The sequence below is a fragment of the Pinus tabuliformis genome, chromosome 7 (genome assembly GCF_031772625.1).
Source record: "Pinus tabuliformis cultivar Carrire ecotype Pingquan chromosome 7, CPIR1, whole genome shotgun sequence".
In the NCBI taxonomy this organism is placed as follows: Eukaryota; Viridiplantae; Streptophyta; class Pinopsida; order Pinales; family Pinaceae; genus Pinus; species Pinus tabuliformis.
Genome location: NC_142293.1, coordinates 758,336,004 through 758,362,983, shown reverse-complemented (window position 1 = coordinate 758,362,983; position 26,980 = coordinate 758,336,004). Strand labels below are relative to the sequence as shown.

At 40.3% G+C, this 26,980-nt stretch overlaps 1 protein-coding gene across 2 annotated transcripts in view; it reads left to right on the top strand.

The window, feature by feature from the left end:
* LOC149249739 (inactive glucose-6-phosphate 1-dehydrogenase 4, chloroplastic-like) overlaps positions 1-26,980 on the top strand; it is a 315,894-nt gene that overhangs the window by 53,509 nt on the left and 235,405 nt on the right. The window lies entirely within an intron of this gene.

Here is a 26,980-nt window from a genome sequence, read left to right as displayed (position 1 = left end):
AGCCTTCCAGTACAACAAGTCATTAGAGAAATCAAGTAAATGAGCTTACCAAATCATGGACCACAGGTGGGGACTTCATAATGGCCCACCCTTCCATAATGGAATTCGGGATGTGCCAGTGTCTCCAAAACTCCAAATGGGTTTAACCAATAATCCTATTAGGTGGTTTCTACTTGTAAACGGGATGATATAGTTAGGGTACATCCTTCAAAAGGTGGTGCCATGTGACATATGGGTGAATGAAGTAGGGGATGAGTAGGGGAAGCTCTGGTTCACATGCTGGGGTACAAGGGTAGCTAAAAAGAGGGAAGTCCACACTTGGGTTTATAATGTATAAGAGGGAGCAATTGTGGTACATGAGGTGCCCCGACCTTGATTTTACCACCCTTCTTTATATGCCTTTTGCCTTTTTATGATTTTCTTTGATTCACTACCCGGGACTCGAGGGGTAAGAGCATGATGTATAAGGTATAGCAGTGAGTACCCCCTTTTGAGGTGAGGCGGTTCATTGCCCACCAAGGGTTGGGATAATCATGGGTTCCTATATGATGAAGGAGGTTCATAGAACCTGTAGGAATCAGGGTGATGGCCATGATGATGGGGTAGAGCTCATATATTGGCTTTTGCCCACATGCTAAATGTATTTGTCCCGACCATCTTTTGCATTTTGTGGTACATTTTCCTATTAAATGTGGCCAAATATGCTTTTATCTTTCTTTTTAGCTACATCAATCTCTGGGTTTCATTCTAGGCCATGACCCAAGGTGTGGGCAAGGGGAAGGGGCATGCTAACCCTGTGTGGACCCAGTGGAGGAATGTGGACTTAGGTGGGAGAAATGATGAATAGGGTAGTAATGAATGGAAAGGGGGTAATATAAGCGGATAAGGGAGTGGGACCACACAATCAAAATCAGGGTTTCCCATGAAATACCATCCCTAGAACCAAATGGTCAGTAAAAGAGATCGCATGGGACTAGAATCTAAGGTTAATACCTAAAAGGGGTGTAGGGGAGAAGAGCACAGACCTAGCCTATTCTTTCTGCCGAATCCCCTCATTAATCCAAACCCAGAAGTGTCCATGACAGTGTTGCAGGAATCGCCCCCCCCCCGGAGGATCCAAACCCGGAACCGCGGTTCGGAGCGAACCGTCCCGGAATCCATTTGGGAATCGCGATTCTGAGGAGGAGGGGGCGCGGTTCCGTCTTTTATACGCGGTTCCTGCCATATAGGTTGCGGCCACCCCGGAACCGCGGATCCGAGGGCGGTTCGGGCACGGGGTGGCGCCAAGCTTCCGGCCCGGAACCGCACGCCACCCGCACGGTTCCCAGGCGATTCCGGAAGCAACCCGCGGCATCATTTTTTTAACTTGATTTTTTTTTAATTTGTTTTAACTTGAGTCTTAACTAGCATGAGGGGGTGGGTTAGGTTGGTTTAGGGTGAGTCTAGGGTGACTTTAGAAAAGAATAAAGCCCCCATTCTCTTCTCATTTTCTCACTTTGAGTTTATGAGAGTTGGAGAAGAGAAGAGAGGAGAGGAGAAGAGAAGAGAGGAAAGGAGAGGAGAAGAGAGGAGAGCTTGGAGGAGTGAAGAAGGAGGAGCTAGGAGAAGGAGGAGGAGCTTGGAGCAAGAGCTTGGAGGACTTCATCTACAAGAGCTAAAGAGGTAAGTTCAAACCCCAAACTCCCTTGTTTTTTTGAAAAAAAAATTGTATTTTTCTCCTCCCTCTCCTACTCTTTCCCATTGTTTCTACTTGCTCCTTTATTTACAGGTTGTCCACCACCTATATCCATATTCCAAGATGGTGTTCTTTTGGCTTCTATGTATCATTCCACTCTTGGTTTTAATGATGGCAAGGGTGAGGAATAGAGGGGAAGAGGAAGGGGATGAACTTGGTCCTAATAGTAGTGACCCAATGTATGATGAGGAGGAAGGGTTTGAAGAGGAAGGGGATGAACTTGAAGAGGACACTGAAGCACAAGATGGGAAAGGTACATCAAATCCCTTGTGGACCTTTGTGACCAAACTTGAAGGGGGAAAGGGTGGTGGATCTTACAAATGGATGTGCCCTCATGGTTGTCATGGAGGAAAACCATATACGGGTTCATATACCCGTCTGAGGAGGCATCTTTGTGGGGTGCTAGACAGTGATGAAAGAAAGGGTTCCGTGGGGGTAACCATTTGCCCAAACATTTCAAGTGAACAAAGACAAAAATACATCAAATTAGAGATGGCTGCACAAGGAAAAAACAAGAAACAAAAAACTCATTCTGAATCAAGTGCAACCTCTAAATTTGGTAGTTGCCCATCTCCTCATGGTACTTTTGCAACCTCTGGAGGTAGAAAAACAATAGGGGATTTCCTTAATGTTACTGGGAGGGATGATGTGGATGGAAAGATAGTCCGTTTTCTTTGTGCTTGCGGTGTACCATTCAATGTGCTTCGCTCTCCCTATTGGCATGACATGGTAAAGGCCATCAATGAAGCCCCAAAAGGATACAAGGCCCCCAACTATGAGAAAGCTAGAACAGTGTTATTAGAAAGAGAAAAAGCTAAGGTTCAAAGAGCTTTGACACGTTTTACACATGAGTGGGTGGATTATGGGGTATCCATTGTATCAGATGGGTGGACAAATATTAGAAACCAACATTTGATAAATGTTCTTGGTGTTTCTTCTAGTGGTGCAGTATTTATTGCATCTCATGACTCCTCCTCCATCAGTGCAACTGCACAAAACATTGCAGATCTCCTATTGAAATCAATCAAAGATGTTGGTCCGAATAATGTGATTCAAGTGATCACAGATAATGCAGCAAATTGTAAGTTAGCAGGAAAAATTATTGAGCGTACTCATCCACACATCTTTTGGTCTGGGTGCCTGGTTCACACATTGAACCTTTTGATGCATGATATTGTGAAACACAAAGATTGTGGGTGGATTGCTGAGGTTTACAGGAAAGGGAAGCAGCTCATTAAATTCATCACAGGGCATACAAGGGTAAACTACTTCTATGGCACTTACTCCAAGTTGCAATTGCTTAAAATTGCAAAGACAAGATTTGCTAGTTATTACCTCACCTTTAGGCGGCTAATGAGGGTGAGACAAGCTTTAACTAATCTGGTGTGTGCTGAAACATGGGATGAAATTAACAATGACACAGATGGTGCTAATGAAGTCAAGGACATTGTTCTTGACAGTTACTTTTGGTCACAGGTTAAATATGTTTTGCAATTCACCAAACCAATTTATTACATGATCAAGTTTGCAGATTCAGATCGACCAGTAATTGGGGAGGTGTATGAGCAAATGGATAGCATGTTGGGGCAGATTAAAGACATTGTTGAGCCTAGAGATACCACCTTGTACAATTATATTCGTGAAGAGGTGGTAAAACGATGGGATAGCCTAAATGTTCCATTGCATGCATTAGCATATGTTTTGACACCTAAATACTATCATCCATCATGGCTTTCAAAACCAGCACCTGGGGGGGGAGTCAGGAGAAGACCACACCAAGATAAAGAGGTTCACGAAAAATATATGGCTGCATTGAGTAGATTAATCCCTGATGAGGAGGAGGCTGCATTGGTACGGAGACACGTGAGCAACTATACGAGCAGCACTGGTCCATTTTCGAGCATGCATGCAATTCAAGATCGAGAGAATTTTTCTGCTCTTGAGTGGTGGAACATGCATGGAGGGCCTACTCCACTTCTACAGAGTTTGGCATTGCGGGTGCTATCACAGGTGGTAAACACTTCTTCTGCAGAGAGGTGTTGGAGCTCTTATTCTTTCATCCACAGTGTTAAAAGGAACAGGTTGAATTTAGACCGGGCAGAGAGCTTGGTTTATGTTCATTACAACTTGCGATTGTTGTCCCATTACTGTGAAGATGCAAAGTCTAATAAAGACTTGTTGACTTGGGACAAGAATCCAGAGGAGCCCAATTTGGAGGATGGAGTGTTGCGACTAGAGCAATTAGAGGATTCTCTTATCCAGGTATGTCCATTGTGGTATGAATTTTCCAATTTTCCCTTATAAAGAATTCATGTTTTTAATTTTTTTGTTAACTAGTGTTTTTTTTTTGCATGAATTTTTTGAGCGATTCTAGGATGATGACACGGGTGTTGATATGCCACCACCCCCACCCCCATCTGGTCCCTTGGTTTCTACTAGAGGAGGTTCTTCTTCATCAGTTCCAGTGCCACGACTTACACAGGGACCATCTTCTTCATTGCCACCACGTGGAGGCCCGCCATCACGTTCTATTCGTGGTGGAAGGAGGAGAGATTAGTAGATATATTCACAATCTACTTCTTTTTGTCATAGATTACTCATTAGACTTGTAGACTTGTGAATTTGAATTTTGAACCTTTTTGGCTTGGCGGTGACCAAGTGACATATTTTGTAAACATTATTATTTGAATTTTGGACATGACAAATGTTGACAGTTGCTCACTTGCTAGATAAATCATAATATGCTCTATGTTTTATGTTTTATAATATGCTTAAATGTTTTATGTTTTATAATATGCTTCAAAATTTGATGTATGTTTGTAATAGCTAGAATATAGATGATTGTTGTACATACTAGTAACTACAATGGAATCATGGATGCCATATCTATCTTGATTTATGCAAAAATATGCATGTTTTCATGTCTTCTACAATTAATTTGGTATTTGGGATGTTTGTTTTGAGTATAAATGCAAAAAAATATAAAAAAATATATATATATAGCAGACGCTTCCGCGGACGCTTCGCTCCCTAGATTTTTGGAAAATGACGCTTCCGCGCTCCGCGCTTCCGCTTCGCGCTTCCGCTTCGCTCCCGCTTCGTGCAACATTGGTCCATGATAAGCAAACTACAATACTCAATTTCCAAATGACAAGGCATACCTTTAGGTTCAGGAGGCCCACCTTCAAACATATGATCATGGCAGATGGGCGAGGGGCCACATGGCTGGCTCAGGGGGCGGAGAAATGGCACAATGAGCTAGCTGGTGGCTGTAAGGCGCTGTTGTCTGCCGACTGAGGACCATCTTGGATAACAAAAATTCTCCTAGGGATATTACACACAAAATGGTGGGTAACCTCTGGCTCCAATTGGGACGTGATCTCTCGAAGAAGTGGGCGAAGCTACTCGAACGAGAGGTCACGAAAACTCCAAAAATCTCTTGGTTACCGTAGACTTGTCACCTGCACATATAATATATGGAAAATTACAGGGCAACATGCCTTCGCGGCATCTTGTGATTGCACATGCTATATGTTGGGCCATAAAATCAACAGAAAATAAAATATGCAGATATGCACCTATCTACCATGAGAAAATATCATATGATGTTATTTTTAATGCAAAAATGGGCATGTAATGCATCCTTCCCTAACATGCATATGAAGAAGCTATTATTAAGTGTAATCATAAAGCCATTGCAACTAACATATCATCAAGTCAATATAAATATGCCTGCCTATATGATTACTTATGAAGCAGATCCCAAAGAGAATGTAAGCCCAAAGACATGGAGGATGCTGCGGCTGGGAGGTGGGAAAATATGATGCCCACACATGGTGGATTATGTGAGAAGAGGTAAGAAGAGGATGTAATCTAGTCCATGAGATATTCTCTTGCAACCAAAATATAGAGATGTCAACAACCAAGCTCATAAAATTTTCATGGATGGCAACCTCTGGCATATCACTTCCACCATTGTCCTTATTATTTACATCATGGCTTATGGCCTTCATCGGGTTATGATTTGTAGGAAAGGGAGGCCGACGAGATGGAGAAGTAGGTTGCACATGATGATTACACTGGAGAGGGGAAACCAGGGTTACTTGGGAGCGGGAGTGACATTTTCAGAAGCTCCCGGTTTTGGAGCGAATCCCGGAGCGTTTTTTATATAATATATATATTTTTTATATTTTGATGCATATATGTCAACAAAAACATGTAGAATGATGAATTAGATATAAAAACATAAAAAACATAGATTCAAGCATATAACAACAATCATCTAGAAGTTATAATCTTCATCAACCACATCCACAAGTTAATAACATACAACATATTGAGTCTCTTGAATCATGATTCATCAATCTTAAAGTTTCAAGTTTCAAGTTTCATTGATCACCAAAGTTGTACTTGTAAGCTAAGTGTAACCATTACAACAAATAATACCTAACATGAAATGAAACAACTTTCAACTTTCACGAAGCATCATATTCATAATTCATTACCAATGAGTTATAATTGCCAACTTCAAACTTAAATTGTCATATATTGTTTACAAAAATATCATAATAAATATGAAAGAGTCAATAGTTATAAAAACTACTAGAAACTAGAAAAGACAAGTAAATCTATCATCTACATCTTCCTCTTGCCACCACGAATAATGTCTAATTTCTGAGCAGGTCGTGGTGGTCTTCTAGGAGTCTCCTCCCGCACAGACCCACGACCAAAACCAGAAGGCACATGCCCTCCACGTGAGGATGTACATGGAGGTGGCGATAGCAAAGGAACAAGACTCAGAACTCGAGCACTGCCACTGGATGGTGGGGGTGGCATGATTGTTGCTTCATCTTCCTCTCTCATAAGTTTTGCTTCCAGTTCTTCAAGATGTATAGTGCCATCCTCCAAATTATCGTCCTCTGGGTGGTTGTCCCAAATTTTATATGTTGGATCCTCATAAGCTCGATCACAATAATGACTCAACAACCTCAAGTTGTAGTGCAGACAAACCAAACTTTCTGCCTGATTTTTATTGAGTCCATTTCTTCTCACATTATGTATGAAGCTATAGGTGCTCCAACACCTCTCTGTAGAAGAAGTATTTACAACCTGTGGGAGATTTTTTTTTGCCAATTTTGGCAAAAGTCCCTGGCCGCCATATGATTCCCACCATGTGAGAGCATCAAATCTGTCTCTATCTTCCATTGCATGGAAGGAACCAAACAAACCAGTGCAACTGAAGTATCTACTTAATTCAAGATGCAGATTGGCACATTCCTCCTTGTCAGGTATCAACTTGTCTAATGCTTGCAAATATCCCGTAGATACCTCTTCATCTATATGGGGTTTGACGCTAACCCCACCCCAGGTGCAGGTTGGCCCAACCAAGATGCAGAGTATTATTTTTGCGTAAGGATATACGCCAAGGCGTGTAGTGGAACATTAAGTTTATTCCACCATGTACACACACAATTGTGAATTAGTGTATACAAGTTGGGATCATCTTTCTGAACAATATCTTTTATTTGCCCCAACATGGTATCCATCTGCTCATACACCTCCCCAATCACTGGTTTATCTGTATCTGCAAACTGAATCATGTGATAAATGGGCTCGGTGAATTCCAATACTTGCCTCACACGTGCCCAAAACTGACCATCAAGAGCGGTCTCCTCCACCTGTTCAAAACCTTGCCTGTCAGCTGCATTTGTAACTCTTTCCTTTAATAACTGCCAGTGTGGACTTGATACCATGCTAGCCAATGACTTTCCTACAAAAGGCGCTTGAAGGTGAGGTAATAGCTAGCAAATCTAGTCTTCGCATTCTTCAACAGCTCCAATCTTGAGTGACTGTGGAAAAGGCCATGGGTATTGCTATGATTTGTAATAAATTTTATCATTTCTTTGCCTCTCTTGTACAAATCACCAATCCATTTGTATTGTTGGTTTTTGTTCTTAATAATATCATGCATCAAAAGGTTCATTGTGTGAACCAAACACTTAGACCAAAATATGTTGGGGTATTTATCCTCAATAATTTCTCCCGCTGCCTTACAATTAGGAGCATTATCAGTGATGACTTGGATGACATTGTATGGCCCAATATGTTCAATTGTTTCAAGTAATGGTTCTGCAATGTTGATGCCGGTCTTGAACTTGTCTGAGTAATCATATGCTGAAAGAAATATGGCACCATTAACAGACACAGCAAGAACACTTATCAATGGCATTCCTTTTACATTTGTCCATCCATCAAATACAATGGACACCCCATGCTTAGTACAAGAATTTGTCATTCTACTCAAAGAATGTGATAATTTTGCTTTTTCATGATCGAGTACAACGGTTCTAGCCTTGTCATACCTAGGGCTCATGTATCCTTTAGGGGCATCACTTATGGCAGAAACCATTTCATGCTAATAAGGTGAGCGAAGAACCTTGAATGGCATTCCACATGCATAGAGAAACCGGTAAACTTTTGAATCCACATCATTCCTACACCCTTCATCAAGGAAATCTGATATGGTTCTACGCCTTAAAGAGATGTTTGGTGGCCCTATGCCTCCATATCCATTGCCATGGGAGGATGCTGAAGGAGTTCTTTGTGCATGTGATTGTGAGCTTGGTTCAAAGAAACCCTTTGATTTTTTAGATTTGTATTGGGCTTACTCCTCTTCCCTTGTGTATTTGGCTCTATCTGCTGCTGACACACCTGTACAAGTTTTGATTCCTATTTGTTTATCTCCATCCCATGGCCTCTTCCCGCAGAGGTGCTTTTTCGCATGGGTGTATGAACTTGTGTAATTATTGTTGCAATGGGGGCGGTGAAATTGAGTGGTTCCACCCCCTTTCCCTGCTTCAGGCCTATTAACATATTTCCACAATAGGGTTTGGTCTTGTTTAGTTTTTTGAGTTGACTCATGTTCACTCTCCTCCAACTCCTCCTCACCAAGGTACTCCTCTCTAGGGTTTTCATCAAATCCACTATAACCCACTTCTTCATCCCCTTCTTCATTTTCAACCCTCTTTTTTCTACTCTCCAACACCATAATAACCAAAAAAGGAACCAAGAAGAAGAAAATGCCAAGCAATATAACCATGATGTTTGAAATTTGAAGTTTTGAATCTGCAAAAAAAATGGAATGGGAAATAGAGAAATTTATTTATTTATTTATTTAGCAATGAACATAAAAAAAAATTGCTAGATTAGAGTGTAGATCCTACCTCTTTGGCCTCCAATCTCCCCTTGCAAGCTCTTCAAACTCCTCCAAGCTCCTCTCTCACCAAGCTCGTCTCCTTGCTCTCCAAACTCCCTTGCTCTCTCTCACATAGGATGAAGTGAATAATGAGAGGGGAGAGGGTTTATTTATTCCTCTCCCCTCCCCTTCCTTCTCTCCCTTTTCCCTCCCCTTCCCTCCCTCTCCACGCCGCCGTCGCCTCTCTCTCGGCCGCGCGGGTGTCGCTCTCTGCCGGTCGGGAGCGATTTTTCCAACTTGGGAGCGGTCAGGAGCGATCACTCCTCGGTTGGAAAAATTGCTCCCGGAGCGACGCTCCCTCCATCGCTCCCAAAAAAACCAGCGAGCGAATTTTTTTAGGTTGGGAGCGCGCTCCCGACCCACTCCCGAGTCGCTCCCACTCGGAGCACGGATTGGGAGCGAGATTGAGTGGGGGGGGGGGCGCTCCCCCGCAACCTTGGGGGAGACTATGTAGTGACCAAAACCTTGAGGGCGCGTCAAAGAAGGAAGAGTATAATCAATGAAGGGATTTTCCTTGACCCTATACTCTGGAGGGAAAAAGGCTCACAACTACTTGAGATCATATGACCAGGGGTGAGGGAATCACTTGATGAGGACTCAAGATGATGACCAATAGGAAAAAGGGAGAAAGAAGTATTGTATTCAACGGGTTTGGCTTTCCCAAAATCATAATCTAGAGGCTTGAGTGATTTGAACATAGAATCATGCTTAGGAGAAATGGGAGTCTTATCAATTTCCTTAGCATCAAGGATTGGGTCTCTCATTAAAGGAAAATTGATCATTTCCAACTGCCCCTCTTTAAGTAAAGGAAAATGAAGATTCTCCTTCCCAAGGGTATCAATGGGTATATTATCATAAATAGTGCCTGAGGGGAAAGGAACCAATCTCATCCTCATCCTCCTTGTCGATGTCGTAAATGGGAGCACAATCAAATTGAGGACCAACAATTACCCATTCCCCTTTTCAACGTGGAAATAATATTCAATGTCATTTTTCAAAGGGCTAATGGGATCATCTCTCTCAAGGTTTTCAAAAGAGGATTCGTCGGGAGTAATATCCTTGAGAAAGGTAGGGTTGGTTTCAATTTCTCTTTCCATAAATTCATCCTTCCCTGCACATGTGTCTTCAAAATCATCATTTTCATCATGCGGACCCAAAGAGGACTCATCTTCTTGCTCATTACCTAGATTCTTAATGTCTTGATGATGCTCGATGAAAGCGTCCTCCTGGTTGTTTAATGCAGGGTGTACTTGAAAATGTTTCAGAAAGCCCTCAATAAACTCTTCAATAGATGAGATGCTCCTAGGCTCATGATCATGCAGCCATGAGTTACGACCACCGAGAGATCCCATGAACAATAAAATAAGGACATCTTGGTGGATAACCTTCTCTCTTGAAGCATGTGCATTGAATCTTTCTACGTGGTCAATTGCGGAGAGTGGATCACCATCAAACACAGGCACCCCACGTACACTTGAGTTTATAATGTATAGGAGGGAGCAATCGTGGTATATGAGGTGCCTCGACCTTGATTTTTCTACCCTTCTTTATATGCCTTTTGCCTTTTTATGATTTTCTTTGATTAACTGCTCGGGGCTCAAGGGGTAAGAGTATGATGTATAAGTATAGCAGTGAATACCCCCTTTTAAGGTGGAACGGTTCATTGCTCACCGGCGGTTGGGATAATCATGGGTTCCTATATGATGAAGGAGGTTCATAGAACCTGTAGGAACCAGGGTGATGGCCATGATGATGGGGTAGAGCTCATGCATTGGCTTTTGCCCACGTGCGAAATGTGTTTGTCTTGACCATATTTTTGCATTTTGTGGTACATTTTTCTGTTAAATGTGGCCAAATAAGCTTTTATCTTTCTTTTTATGTAACGACCCATTTATAAAAGTTATGAAATAATAAAAATAAATAACTAATATAAAATTATAAACTTTATATTTAAAAAATATTAATAAACTTCATATTTAAAATATGGATGTAAATCAAACCTTATATTAAAAATACCAATCAAACTTTATAAATTTAAAATTTAAATACCAAAATGAATTATCTTAAACTTAATACGATTTAAAGGCAAAATCAAATAAAGTGAAGGATTCATAATAAACGCTGGGATTAGCTTCTGGTCTGAGGGACGTGGACAGGAGCATGGCATCAGGGAGGGAGGCGGTGGTTGCATGCAGGAGGGCGGCCACCGCCAAGCCCGTGGTTAAAACCGGAAATATGAACCGAGTACGGGGGGGGGGGGGAAAGAACGGAGGAGAAACCAGAGGAGGAATTCAGCAGTGAAGCCAGAGAAGGAATTCAGCAGTGAGAGAGGTCTGCCATTGGAAGAGCTTTAATCCGTCTGAGGTTCTGGGCACGGGGGACAGTGGGCTTCTGTGAGAAGCTTGCTGGATTGAGCAGCCAGCCTCTGCTCAATCAGGCTGGGTGGAATTGGTCTCCCTGGGTAATTGGAGCAAAACAGCAGCAGCAGAGCAAAACAGCAGCAGTATCGTCAACTTCACGGGATCAGCTAGCAGTTCAGGTAAGTACAAATCAAATTTTTATGCTTCCTGCTTTCAAGTTTATGACTATTACACATGGTATCGGAGCCTGCGTTCAAACCCTTCGGGACCTCACAGGCCCTACACAGCTAGAATTTCGTATAAACCTCTGTCTGAGCGTATAAACGACTGTCTGAGCGTCTGTCTGACGGCTAGAATTTCAAATGTTCCTTCGTTTAGTTTTTGAACACCCATTAGGGTTTCTACTTCTAGGGTCATTTGTGCTGAGCGTGCGTGTGTGTATTTAATGATTCTTCGTCACGGGCAAGGGGTTTGTTTCTGATGGAGAACATTTCTAGACTCAATTTTGCAGCAACCGCATTGGTAAAGTTTTATCGTATTAGATAGTCTGAGTAACCCTCAGCATGCGCGTGTGCATCTGATGTTTCTTCGTTGCAAGGCAAGGTGTTCCTTTTGATGGGGAACGTTACTAGACCCAATTTTGCAAATCGCATTGACAAATTTGGGGGATTATGGCAAACAGTTTGGTGTCTTTCTGATAGTTTGCTTGGGCAACAACATATGGTATTATTATGATGTAAACCTCTTAGAGATGTCAACCTGTTTGATCGGTGTATTATGGTGCTATGTTTCATCGGTATTGCTGATGAGACTGACGGCGAAGATATCTTGTGTTTGCTCTTTATTTCCACACATCAAGCTTCTACTGGGTGACTTCTGTGACCATCCTGGTTGCCTCTACAGCAATGGATTTTTTTATTGGTATTGCTTGTTCGGTAAATGCGTTTATAAATTATATCAATTTTGCATTGGCAGATGTTTTGGGATGTATCTGTCATCAAACAAAATAAGTTCCAGACAAGGAGGATTCTTGTGCGAAAGACTTGATGTGGAGAAAGCTTCTGGGACGAACTCCTTGTATAGTATTTATGATGTGAAGTTTCATCTCACGGACTCACCAGATGAGTGTTTTAGATAAAGATTTAGAGACACTTATCAAGCCTGCCAAAGCATTATCTTCTTGCTTTCCAGGAGATGAACTTTTCCCCTGACAATGAACCCAATTGTCCCCTTTGCACCCTTTTTCACCACTTTCTGAGGAATTGCAATCACCACCAGGTTGGCTTCCCTATTTCTATATATTCTTCAAGTATATGATGATTGACTTCTTTATAATGGTATAGTTGACAATCCACTTAGTTTTCGAGAAATATTGGCCTATACACATCAACCTATTCAAATGGGATGATAAGTATGACTTGTGTTTATGGGCTGAAAATGATCAGTGATGAAGGTACAATCTCAAGGTTCTGTTAGCTGTTTGGCAGACAGATTTTTACACATGCAGAAGACATAGTTGGGCACAGGAGAAATGCACCAGAATAGGTATATCTGTCGCACACACACAGAATTATTACAAGCATAGTAATGTTCTCAAAGAGATGTTCCTGTTCCATCAATTTACATCCATCTTGCATGAATTGATTCTTATATGTCAACGGAATACTATAAGTGTAAAGGTTTGGGGCATAGTATTACTCCTAAAGAGACGTCCCCATTCCATAAATTTACATTACTTCCATTTTGCATGATTTGTTTCTTATATGTCAATGGAACACTGTAAGTGTAGAATTTCTATTCTCCAATATTCCTGTTATCTTGCACTATATATATGTATGCCACATGGGCATTCGGGATGCTAAATCCAACCTTCAGGTAAATTTTGTACTCAGGATGTTGGCTGATTTTGTTGACCTTTTACTTTAGGGATATGTTTATTCTTCTTTTATTTTTGTTTTCTTCCTTCAAGATAGGCGTCTGCAGGGAATCCTTTATGCACTTAAAATTTATATACTATTTGTTACCATACTCAGCTATCCATTGACTATTTGTAGCATTGTGGATATTGATACGATTCTTTGTTCTATTTCCTTCTTATTTTGTTAATGTGAAGGTGGGGTGGTTAATTAAGATTTGCATGGCACTAAATGAGGTTGCAATGTCGTCTGTTATCTATTGCTCCGTTTGAAAGGTGTGCTTTGATTATTTATATAGTCATTTTGCTAGGCTTGTTAAACCCATGCTTATGTTATATTACTATATTAAATAATGCAGTATTTCAAATTCATCTTAGATTCTGGAGTGTTTTTTTTTCTATTTAGAGTACCTGTCAGATTAATTTAATAATGAGCACAAGAAGGGCTTTTGTCGTTTCCATTTTTCATCAACCCAATTGTGTAGACATTTATCTGAAAACAAGGTCAATTTGGATTGTACACAAATTAGTTTAGGTCTGCTACGGGTGATTTTGACATTGCTGACAATGTACTTGTATTTGAGTGCATTCCTATGATTGTATGACAAGCAGATCAAGGAGACAGTTTAGATGAAGGAGCGACTTTATAAACTGAAATAAAGCTGTAGTGAAAGAATTATATACAAGGGCCAGCATGTGAGGGTCAAACAATAAACAGACACGTAAGACCAAACCGAAAAGCGAACCACACTTCAGCTGTGCCATCCAACCATTTACAGACGTTATACAATTATTATATTTGATCTTTAGCTGATCATAGGAATGTTATTAGTAAATCAGTTTGTGGCTCTATTGTAAGTGCACCTGTAAGCTTTATTACCTTGAAACTAAGTATTCGTTGAAACATCTCTTGAATTTAAGCATACTTTGATAAGTTGAAGGAGTCTTGGAAATCATCTTAGATGCTGACAGCTACCATTGACAGCTGTGTTATGTATTTTCAACCATTAGAAAGTTGCTGCAACCCTTTCAATTATTTTATTCAAAAACCTTGGTTATTTATTGGTCACCATGAATTATAGGTTGTTGCTGTTGCTGTCATAATTTTGCATGTTGTACAGAGTGCATAACAGCAACCATGATAGAAATCATTAAATCAAAGATGGCATGTGCGGGACCCATTTGAGTATCTCCAGGTCTCTGAACCATAGGTTCTCTACACTCCTTAATCTCATCTCCATTTTGCCTGTTGCAATAAATATGAAAACAAATGGTAATTTATACCATAGGCACTTGTGTCACCACAAAGAAGTCATCGAAACCTTGCTATTGCATCAATTCCTTTAATAAGGAATCGAGAAAAGGCAGCGTTATTAGTTTAAAAATAATACAAAGATTTGGAAAGAGGTCAACCATTTTCATAGATTAATTGCTCCAGCATCTTGAATTTTTGCAAACACCGGTATTAAACTCAGTAAACTAGTATTTTTCAAAAACATAACTTTATGATCTTCCAGTACAATCTCGTGAGCTTATAAACAAAAATTAGATATACATAAACGTACTTACATACAACGATTTGTGTTTAGCTACAGAGTAGTTTCAATATAATGCATTGCTAGGTCATCTCTAAAGTAACTCTAACATTGCCATGATCTTACAAAGTTTTGATTTTGGTAGTCCCGTTACATAATGCCTGTAGGTGGCTCTTAAACATCTAGAAATGAGATGGTGCACTAATGTAGGAAAGGATAGTATAGATCATTTTATTTACATACTATTAAACTAACCTCTTATAATCTTTACACTGCCCCAAATGCATTCAAGTTTACTGAATGCAAATGCCAATTACCCCTCTGTCATGTGCCATGGTGAACTGTTAAAATTACATACCTTATATTGCCTTTATGCTACATTATCTGCTGAACTGTATTTCTTCTAGATTGTAATCATGACATGTCTATGGTAAATTTTCCGGCTAAAGGACAAACTGATTTGGAACCAGAACAACCCTCCATTTTATTATAGGTTTAATCCATATCTAAGTAATATATTCAAAAATATAAGTATGTATGACCTTCTTTAAAGGAAATTGCTAGATTGAGGTATGACGGGTATGTTACCGAGGTATATTGTAACGAGACATTTGAACATTTTCATTTTGTATTATTTAGATGTTTGATCTTAGGAGCTAATAACCATACACTTCTGCATTATTCATACTAGGATAGAATACCCTGCATTAGGACAAGGAGGTCGCGAGACCACCCTCCTTGACCTCGGTACTAGTAAGATCCGCCTAGCGGATAAAAATAGCAAAACTATACCCGTTTATGAATGTGAAATTGTAAAAGGAAAATTATGTGTTAAATTCGGTTGTCTACCTCAATTTTTTTTATATATATAATTTTATTATATGTTCAGGAACCATTACAATGGTAAGGACGTATGAGCGACGACGACGTGATCGGGCAGCATCACCACCAATAATGCGGCCACCGTCGCCATCGTCATCTTCCTCACCATCGTCACCACCAAGACCATCATCAACATCAATCGCCCCAGCGCCAGAGTTAACTGTGATAATGAATTCTTTGGAAGCCTTATTGGAAACATTAAAAGAATCCACTAAGGCTAGAACCAAAGGGGAATTTCATCATGTAGCCACCAGTTCAGTAGAACCAAATAATTATGAGCCCAGAAGACCGAAAGAAGACATTTCCAGGGAGCTTCAGAAAATTAGACTCCCAGAATTCTCAGGAGGTCGAGCAGGTGAACGCGCTGAAGCATGGTTAGAAGGAATGAACAGATGCTTTAGGTTAAGAGAATATTCTTCTTTGGCAAAAACAAAAATTGCCGTGTTTCAATTAAAGGAGAGTGCCTTAATTTGATGGGGAAATCTGGAGAAGCAGCTGCACCTTACATTGGATAATGTCCCTTGGGAACTGTTTGAGGAAAGGTTCCGCGCAAAGTATTTACCTCCATACTTTCAACAACAGCAAGCGAGAGCCTTTCATACATTAATTCAGGGAAATAAAACGGTGGAAGAGTACGAGATTAGGTTTATGGAGCTTGTAAAATACATTCACTACTTAGATTCTGATGAACGTCAAGCTGAACGCTTCATATTTGGGTTAAATCCTCGCATTAGAGCCTTGGTAAGCATGTGGAAACCGTCATCAGTAGCCGAGGCGGTTGAGTGTGGTCGTTATGCAGAAGAGCACCTTGGAATCAAAAAAGAGATGGGGCTAGCAGAACCTTTACAATCAGGATTTCCTGGAAAGACTCCTCGAAACTTTATCAACGGAGGTAGCTCAAGGCCACCTTACGATAACAGGTCTACCCCTAGAAATATAGTAACAAGAGCTCCCATGGCAGTAAACACTATAGCCTCGGAATCATCAAACGCTAGGTCATGGTCATCTCGAGGGACTGCCAGCAGAGGTAGAAATTCGAGAGAAATCAACATGAGAGGACGAAGCTCGTTCTCTAGAAATTCACGTCCTGAGTCAAGAGGATCAATGCCGCTAAATTGTTGGGGATGTGGGGGACCGCATTTTCAACGGGATTGCCCTGAAGCTTCGTCGAATATGTTGCATAGGACTGGAGAGGGACCAATATCAAACAATCAAGATAATCATAGAATTCATGCAGTAATCAGCAACGACCAAGCAGCGCATCAACCCACTATAGCGGGATCTTCAGGTATGGAACAAGGGAATCGTAACGGTCGAACCATTACGTATACTGGGACGTAGGGTTCGATAGCTGAGGAATCGCCTGGTGGACCAAGTTAGGGTCCAATGGGACAAGTATAGTCCTGGATCAGCAACTTGGGAAAATACAGAGGACATATGTCGAAGTTACCCTAATCTATGTCAATTTTGAAGAACTTTAAATTATGTTTAGTATATATTTACTTCACTACAATCAGAGACTCAGAAACTTTTTGAATGATTATGGATAAACGTGAAATTTTGTGGCATAATACATGTTTAATTCCTGCTGGTACATGGATACCAAAACAATATATATGGTTCATTTTACTAAATTATAGTTGTCGAAGTAAAGTTAAGACAGTTGAATGATTTTACTTCTGATAGAAATTAAGATATTATAGATCTGATTTATTTATACATGTCAATATGATCAATGGGATAGAAATCAGGAAGTGAATACATTCTAGATGAAAGTCAAAAGACATGCATGGAATATGGAAAAATATGTTGTACTGTAGTATCATAAATGAATTAATAAGGGAATAATATGTGAGTTATTTTGAATATGCTGATGCACATTTTACGGATGCATGGATAAGTGTATGATTGCAGGTAATAGACAGTTACCGGGATGACCACGTGATGACAGAACCTCAGAACAATTAAAGCTCCAAGTGATTCTATGATAGGGTGTTAGCCCTAAGTTCTATTAGGAGGGGTGGAGGTGTTGCCCACCGTTTATCCTCCGAACCCTGGAGTCATGGGAGGACTGTGTGAACCACGCTCCCCTAGACGTGTGATGATGACTGCCAGATGCCTACTGGGAATCAGGTTGGTATAACCGACGCTGTCACCTTAGAGTTTATGAATGGCCGAGTCAGTAAAACTGACGCCATGGCATACTCCAGTAGAGGACGGATAGGATGGGAGCGGAAGAGATTAGGAAGGATAGGTTGATTTTAGAATAGCTTGGGAACCTGGATGGAGCACGATATGTCCATTAAATCGTAAACCTAAAATTCTAATTTTGTTTTAGTCTCTTGATATTAAAATAAAATTTTAAAGCTAAGAAAGGGGTACTAATTACCATCATAAGTAATCAGATAAGATAAAACTCTAACTTCGGGACGAAGTTTTCTGAAGGGGGAGTGTATGTAACGACCCATTTATAAAAGTTATGAAATAATAAAAATAAATAACTAATATAAAATTATAAACTTTATATTTAAAAAATATTAATAAACTTCATATTTAAAATATGGATGTAAATCAAACCTTATATTAAAAATACCAATCAAACTTTATAAATTTAAAATTTAAATACCAAAATGAATTATCTTAAACTTAATACGATTTAAAGGCAAAACCAAATAAAGTGAAGGATTCATAATAAACGCTGGGATTAGCTTCTGGTCTGAGGGACGTGGACAGGAGCGTGGCATCAGGGAGGGAGGCGGTGGTTGCATGCAGGAGGGCGGCCACCGCCAAGCCCGTGGATAAAACCGGAAATATGAACCGAGTACGGGGGGGGGGGGGGGGAAGAACGGAGGAGAAACCAGAGGGGGAATTCAGTAGTGAAGCCAGAAAAGGAATTCAGCAGTGAGAGAGGTCTGCCATTGGAAGAGCTTTAATCCGTCTGAGGTTCTGGGCACGGGGGACAGTGGGCTTCTGTGAGAAGCTTGCTGGATTGAGCAGCCAGCCTCTGCTCAATCAGGCTGGGTGGAATTGGTCTCCCTGGGTAATTGGAGCAAAACAGCAGCAGCAGAGCAAAACATCAGCAGTATCGTCAACTTCACGGGATCAGCTAGCAGTTCAGGTAAGTACAAATCAAATTTTTATGCTTCCTGCTTTCAAGTTTATGACTATTACATTTTAGCTGTATCAACTTTCGGGCTTCATTCTAGGCCATGATCCAAGGTGTGGGCAAGGGGAGGGGCATGCTAACTCTGTGTGGACCCAGTGGAGGAATATGGACCCAGGTGGGTGAAATGATGAATAAGGTAGTAATGAATGGAAAGGGGGTAATATAAGTGGATAAGGGAGCAGGACCACAACCAAAACTAGGGTTTCCCATGAAATACCATCCCTAGAACCAAATGGTTAGTAAAAGAGATCCCACGGGACTAGAATCCAAGGTTAATACCTAAAAGGGGTCTAGGGGACAAGAGCACAGACCTAGCCCCTTCTTTCTGCCGAATCCCCCCATTAATCCATGCCCAGAAGTGTCCATGATAAGCAAACTACAATACTCAATTTCCAGATGACAAGGCATACCTTTAGGTTTGGGTGGTCCACCTTCAAACATATGATCATGGCAGATGGGCGAGGGGCCACATGGCTGGCTCAAGTGGCAGAGAAATGGCACAATGAACTAGTTGGTGGCTACAAGGTGTTGGTGGTTGCCCACTGAGGACCATCTTGGAGAAATTTTTTTCTCCTAGGGATATTACCCACAAAATGGTGGGTAACATGTACTACTAACATCATATATATATATATATACAAAACAAAAGGGATTATAACGTATATTATTATTTATTATACAAGCAAAAAGGAATGATTATTTATTATACTAAAGGAACTATATATACATACGTATTATACAACCTAAAAATAAGAAAAATGTTATAAACGTATTATCAAGGAATTATAACTCACAATTATATAATATAAGGATCACACTGTTGACACCTATAATGAAGACGGTCATCGCCTGAAAATTGGACAATATTTTATGGAAGGGCGGTGAAGAGGTGGCGTAGAGAGGAAGGAAGTGGAGATGATATAAGGGGAGGAAGGTAGACAAAGGAGGACACACGAAGGAGGATTTCTGAATCTTATCGGGAAGCAAAGACAAAGGAGGTTATGCAGAGAAGTGGAGAAGTAATAGACAAAGGGACAAAGGGACTCTGTGAAGAGAAATTTGGTAAATTGAGTAATTGTTCTTGGGGTTTTGGGCACGGGGGGCTAGAAGACCTCAAATACGAAGCCTTCTGGATCTTAGGAATGGATAGATTAATCCCCAAATAGATTGGGAGGAAAAGTCAGTTTGGTAGCGGGAGCAGTGGGAGCGGGGACAACAAATACCTTCAAAAAGATAACCAGGTATTCTTCTGCATCCCAATTATTTGCATGTATGAGTAAATTGGAAATTTATGTATCTTTTATGTCTTTTATGGAATGTTTGATGTAAATTTTAAAATTTAGGGCACACCTTTTAGATTCTGGTTAATTTGTTAAATTGATTAGATTCCGGTAAACTTCCCAAAGTGGGTTTCACAAATTTGTTAAATGAGTTTAGATTCTAGATAATTAATTAATTCAGGTTTCACATTTTGGTAAAATGAGGTACAAATCTAGATTTTGATTAAATTGTTAAAATGGGTCTCACAACTCCTTAGGGGATATCATCCACTACTCCATCAACCTCTTTCATTGTGGTAGATGACTCTTATTGAGCCCACCTCTGATCGAGGAGGATCTCGTCAGATTAGTTACACAGTTTCAGTGTCGTCGTCAACATTCAGTCCGATGTTGTTCAGTTTCGACAGTGTTGATTATGGTTTAGGTTGTCTAGGTGATGTTTATGGTTTTTTTCATGGTGTTCAGTTGATATGGTTTTGTACCTGATTGTCGACATACGGTTGTCGTCAGTTCCGCTAGGATTTGGTCATCAACATGTGTTTGTCGTCCGCCTCGCAAGATTTGGGTCGTCAATATGGGTTGACCATTCACCTCGTAGGGATTGGTGTTGACATGGATTTGTCGTCATGTGATCACAAATGCAGCTTGTTGTAGCACATATGTGTGTGGGTGAATGTCACTTTGTGACAAATAATGTAAATGGTTTCTTTCCGATGCAAGGACAAAAACATAACCTAAAGACCTAAAACCCTAATACACATAAACCTAAGTCTACACCATACCTTACCCTAAGGCCTACACCTATTGAATCCATGTATTAAACCATTAAACCTATCACATTACAAGCTATGTGTTAAACCCTAATTCTAAACCCTCTCGGCCCTTGTATAAACATTACACATTAATAAACATTCAAAACATTAAAAAGTCAACCATATCAGTCCATAACTGCCATCCCTAACCGCAGCGGGACCGCAGCTCATGTGAGTGGAGATATCAACCTTAATCGCAGTCTTAACCACGAAGGAGACCGCAGCAAGGCCACATGTCATGTGAATGGTTAGTGGTTAGTCGTCGGGTTAGCGCCAGGAGTTAACCGCTCGGAACAGGCCTAAAACTGTAACTGCGTTGAGACTGTAGTCATGTGAACAGAGGAACCGCTGGAGTTCACCATCGAGTTTAATGTAATCACAACGGAATTGTTGCCGTAACAGATTGACATGTGAACGGAGGTGGATAACCACCGGAGCACCGTTAGCCGAGACCGCCGAGGGCAAGCGTGGAGGTGGCAGCCTGTGGTTGGTCACATGTAATGGCCGCCCTCCTCCGCCCGGTCAACAAGCCACCAGCAGTTAAGATTTAATACAAAGTCTATTTGTGGGTTTTGTTACAAATTTGTTTAAAGCATTAATTCAAGGAACATGGTGTTATCCTAAGGAGTCAAGACATGAATGGACCGAGGCCTAAGAACCCAAATTAGACCAAATACATTCCTAAACTCATTGGAGGAAGTTCGAGTGCACCTGGTGGGTTTTAAAAGGCAGTTTGTTCATTGAAGGAAGGGGAGTGGTTTTGGATTTTGTATGCAGGTTCTAGAGGTCATAGTCATTTTTGTTTTCAGTGTAACAGGAGCATTCGGATTCGGAATTGGGAATCGTGACAGGCGTTAGAAAGTTGGTTCAAAGAGCTATCCTTTGACAGTCACCAGAAGTGCATGCGTGCACATTCAGTTTGGTCAAATCTCTGTGTAATTGACTTCTTCTGTTTCAATCCTATTAAAGCGGTCACCCATCTTGAAAGCGGACCCAGAGACGTAGTCCATCAGGGACGAACTCCGTAATCAATTTTGTTGTCTGGTATTGCTGTGTATTTGCTGTTTTCATTACTGTTTTGCATCTTACTTATGTTTTATCAGCTGTCGTAAAGTCTTTTTTCTCAAGCAGTTCTCTCAGTTTCCGCACTTTCAGCTAACATTTAATTCATTAATGGCTAATCAATTCTACATCCGTTTTAACTTATGCTCATTTCAGATCATATAATTTGGCATCAAAGTAAGTTGCGTTTGTAGAATTTGCCATTGAATGTTAACTAGGTCAAAGTCGCAACATGGAGAAGGAATCCTTGAGCAAATTGGTCCAGAGATGGGAAAGTGACGAGTCGTTCATAAGTCGACCATAACAGGATCTGATGCAGGGGAATATACTGAAACTAAGATGAGTGATGAACAGTTTCAACAAGCATTTTTGACTATGCAACAGATGTTGGGAGAACTCTACGAAGACAAGAAGGTGAGACATGCAACTTCTTCTTCAAAGACATTGAAGAAGGACAAAAGTAAAGGCAAGGCTGATAAACCACCTTCACCTCCATCATCTCCATCATCATCATCATCTTCTTCTTCTTTCAGTGCAGAATCTGAAACGGAAAAGAAACCTAAGAAAACATCTCTTTTGAAACTTGATGTAAAATTTGAGTTACCTATTTATGATGGTGAAATTAATCCTGAAAAGTTAGATAACTAGATTAAGCAGTTAGAAGTGTATTGTCGTATTCAGAAAATTTCTGATGATAAAACGAAAATTCAGTTAGCTACACTTAGAATGGGGGGAACAACTTTAATTTCGTGGGAAAGTAAAACTCAGATAGATGCAAAGCGGAAAGGAAAAGTCATCTCTTCATGGTCTAAGTTTTAAAAAGCTCTTAGGAAACAATTCTATCCTTTAGGATACAGCCAGCAAGCTGTTATTGATTGGCAGCATTTGAGGCAAGGTAAGGGGCAGAGTGTTCAGGAGTTTACTCAGGCGTTCAGAAAGAAAGCATTGGCGCTTGGTATTTCATTGGATACACGTGAAACTTTATTAAAATACAATGGCATTTTACATTCATATTTGCAGCATACATTATTGATGTTTAATCCTGATGATTTTGATGAGGTGTGTGTTCAGGTCATACATATTGAATCAGGTGGCAGACCATTCAAGTTTTCATCGCAATCATCCAAAGAGTTGGAAATCAAAGATTCCAATGACAGTAAGGGGAAGAATAATTCGAAGAGAAAGAAATCAGTGATAGCTCAGAAGGAAAGACCTACTTGTTCTCATTGCCAGAGAATCAGTCATGATGAATCGAAGTGTTGGAAACTTCATCCAAAACTTAAGCCCAAAAAGTTCCATAAGGAGAAGGATGAAAATAAGGCAATTGCAGCAGCCCAACAAGATCTAGGTTTAAATTCAGGTGATGAAAGGAGGATCACTGTGGTTACGACAGGTAAAACTTCTGACACTGTTTCAAGTTTGAATACTATTGCATCTTCATCAAACATAAATCCTTCAAATGAGGATAAAAGAGTTGAATTGTTTAACATAAGGATAACTTGTAAGCACACAAAGATAGATACAATGTTTGAAAGTGGATCATAGGCCAATCTAATATCTGAATATTTAGTTAAGAGTTTGGGTTTGGAAACATGGAATCATCCAAGACCTTACCCATTATGATGGCTAAATAAGTCACTCAGATAAAAGTCACCAAACAGTGTCGATTAAGATTTGCCATTACAACTAATTACGTTGATGAAGTGGATTTAGATGTGGTTCCAGTAGCCATATGTGGAGTTGTCTTAGGAAGTCCTTATCTTTATGATCGTGATGCAATGTTTTACATGAGAGAACATAAATATCACCTTAAGAAATATGGGGTTGAATTTATTGTTAGGGCACATCAAAATAAAAATCACTTGAATTTAGTTGTTGCTAATCAGATGAAGCGATTAATAAGTTCAAATAAGATATTTGTAATCATGTGTGTAAAGGAACAACATAAGAATCAACATGATGTTTGTTCAAGTTATGAGACTCAACTTAAAGATAGTTTGATTAAAGAGGTAGAAACTTATCCAGTTCTATTCAAAGAAACCAAACATCTTACTCATAAGCAAGGAATACAACATGAATTACAGTTTGTGCCTAAAGCTCCTCTTCCTAATGACAGAATGAATTAATTTAGTCCAAGTTTGGAAATTAACAGTTACAGGGATGTAGGTCAGTATTGGGGAAAATCAGTGTTCAAATTCTCTTATAGTGTGTCACCAATTCATGTTTCAAACAGTTTGGAAGCCTCTTTTCAAGTGGAGAGGAAACCTATTTGTTTTCATCTCAAAGCCTTTTCTAAAGCAGTGCCAAAGTATTTAAGGGAAACTTATGCATCAGGGGAAAGTGCTAATCAATGGAAACATCATTTAATGAATAAGGGAAAAGTGATTCAAACAAATCAACGGCTAATTCAATACTTTCAAAATCAAACTAAGTTGCAATAGTTGTCACCATACAGTTTGATGGGTTTATTGCCGCAAGTTCACTTAGTATGCAGGAAGTAGGAAAGTATGTCAAGTCAAGTAGCTGGTTTGATGTCAAAAAAATCTTTGATTGTCTCTAGTATTCCGCAAAATAGATTGTTAATACATGTCAATGGTATTGAACAATATCTTGTAGAGACTTTTCAAAGATGATTATGAATCACTAACTCATGGTATTTCGTGGAAAAAAATCAATTGCCGTGTTCATAACAGGTTGTTTGACCATCGTCGCAAGATGTTCATACTGTAGATAGATGGAACAGGTCACCGAATCAAAATGTGCCATGGTTAGCATCATCAGGGTCATCATTTGTAGGTGATTGATCGAATGTATTGGTACATCATCAGGGCAAGGTGGAGAGTGATGGAGCTCTACCCTCATCGACTATTTGTTTAGTCAAACTTTTGTGGTCCAAAAGCTTTCAAGTGGAGAGGATTGATCCAGGAGGATCTCGTCAGATTAGTTACACAGTTTCAGTGTCATCGTCAACATTCAGTTCGATGTCGTTCAATTTCGACAGTGTTAATTATGGTTTAGGTTGTCTAGGTGATGTTTATGGTTTTTTTCATGGTGTTCAATTGATATGGTTTTGTACCTAGCTGTCGACATACGATTGTCGTCAGTTCCACCAGGATTTGGTCGTCGACATGTGTTTGTCGTCTGCCTCGCAGGATTTGGGTCATCAATATGGGTTGACCATTCACCTCGTAGGAATTGGTGTCGACGTGGATTTGTCGTCATGTGATCACAAATGCAGCTTGTTGTAGAACATATGTGTGTGGGTGAATGCCACTTTGTGACAAATAATGTAAATGGTTTCTTTCCGATGTAAGGACAAAAACATAACCTAAAGACCTAAAACCCTAATACACATAAACCTAAGTCTACACCATACCTTACCCTAAGGCCTACACCTATCAAATCCGTGTTATAAACCATTAAACCTATCACATTACACACTATGTGTTAAACCCGAATTCTAAACCCTCTCGGCCCTTGTATAAACATTACACATTAATAAACGTTCAAAACATAAAAAATTCAACCATATCAGTCCCTAACCACCATCCCTAACCGCAGCGGGAGCACGGCTCATGTGAGCAGAGATATCAACCTTAATTGCAGTCTTAACCGTGGAGGAGACCGCAGCGGGACCGTATGTCGTGTGAATGGTTAGTGGTTAGCCGTCGGGTTAGCGCCGGGAGTTAACCGCTCGAAACATGCCTAAAACCATAACTGCATCGATACTGTAGTCATGTGAACAGAGGAACCGCCAGAGATTACCGTCGAGTTTAATGTAACCACAGCAGAATTGTTGTCGTAACAGATTGACATGTGAACGGAGGTGGATAACCACCGGAGCACTGTCAACGAGACCGCCGGGGGCAAGTGCGGAGGTGGCAGCCTGTGGCTGGTCACATGTAATGGTCTCCCTCCTCCGCCCTGTCAACAAGCCGCCAAAGTTAAGATTTAATACAAAGTATGTTTGTGGGTTTTGTTACAAATTTGTTTAAAACATTAATTCGAGGACCATGGTGTTATCCTAAGGAGTCAAGACATGAATGGACCGAGGCCCAAGAACCCAAATTAGACCAAATTCATTCCTAAACTCATTGGAGGAAGTTTGAGTGCACCTAGTGGGTTTTAAAAGGCAGTTTGTTCATTGAAGGAAGGGAAGTGGTTTTGGATTTTGTATGCAGGTTCTGGAGGTCATAGTCGTTTTTGTTTTCAGTGTAACAGGAGCATCCAGAGTCGGAATTGGGAACCGTGACAGGCGTTGGAAAGCTGGTTCAGAGAGCTATCCTTTGACAATGACCAGAAGTGCCTGCGTGCACATTCAGTTTGGTCAAATCTCTGTGTAATCGACCTCTTCTGTTTCAATCCTAATAAAGCGGTCGCCCATCTTGAAAGCGGACCTGGAGACGTAGTCCATCAGGGATAAACTCCGTAATCAATTTTGTTGTCTGGTATCGCTGTGTATTTGTTGTTTTCATTACTGTTTTGCATCTTACTTATGTTTTATCAGCTGTCATAAAGTCTTTCTTCTCAAGCAGTTCTCTCGGTTTCCGCACTTTCAGTTAACATTCAATTCATTAATGGCTAATCAATTCTACATCAGTTTTAACTTATGATCATTTCAGATCAACCTCTTGGTCTGGTTCCTCATCCTTGGCTACCAAATCTACTAGGCCTTGACATTCCCTCTCTTTCTCTCTTTTGCTAAGTACTGAAATTTCACAGCCTTTCAGTTTCAAGTATTTCTATTGTACCAACACCTTATCTTATAGTTTCTCTTTTAGTGAGACAATCAGCTAGTCTCTAGCTTGCTCTTAGATCTTTATTATCTTTACCTTTTTGGCATTGTTGTAGGAGATGCTTTGGGACTCCCACTTTATATTGAAATGGGATGTATTATCTTAATCACTTTAACCTACTTTTTTGGTCTTTTGTTGGATATCAATAAAATTGTCTTGTCTTATGTTATCTGTTCTATTCT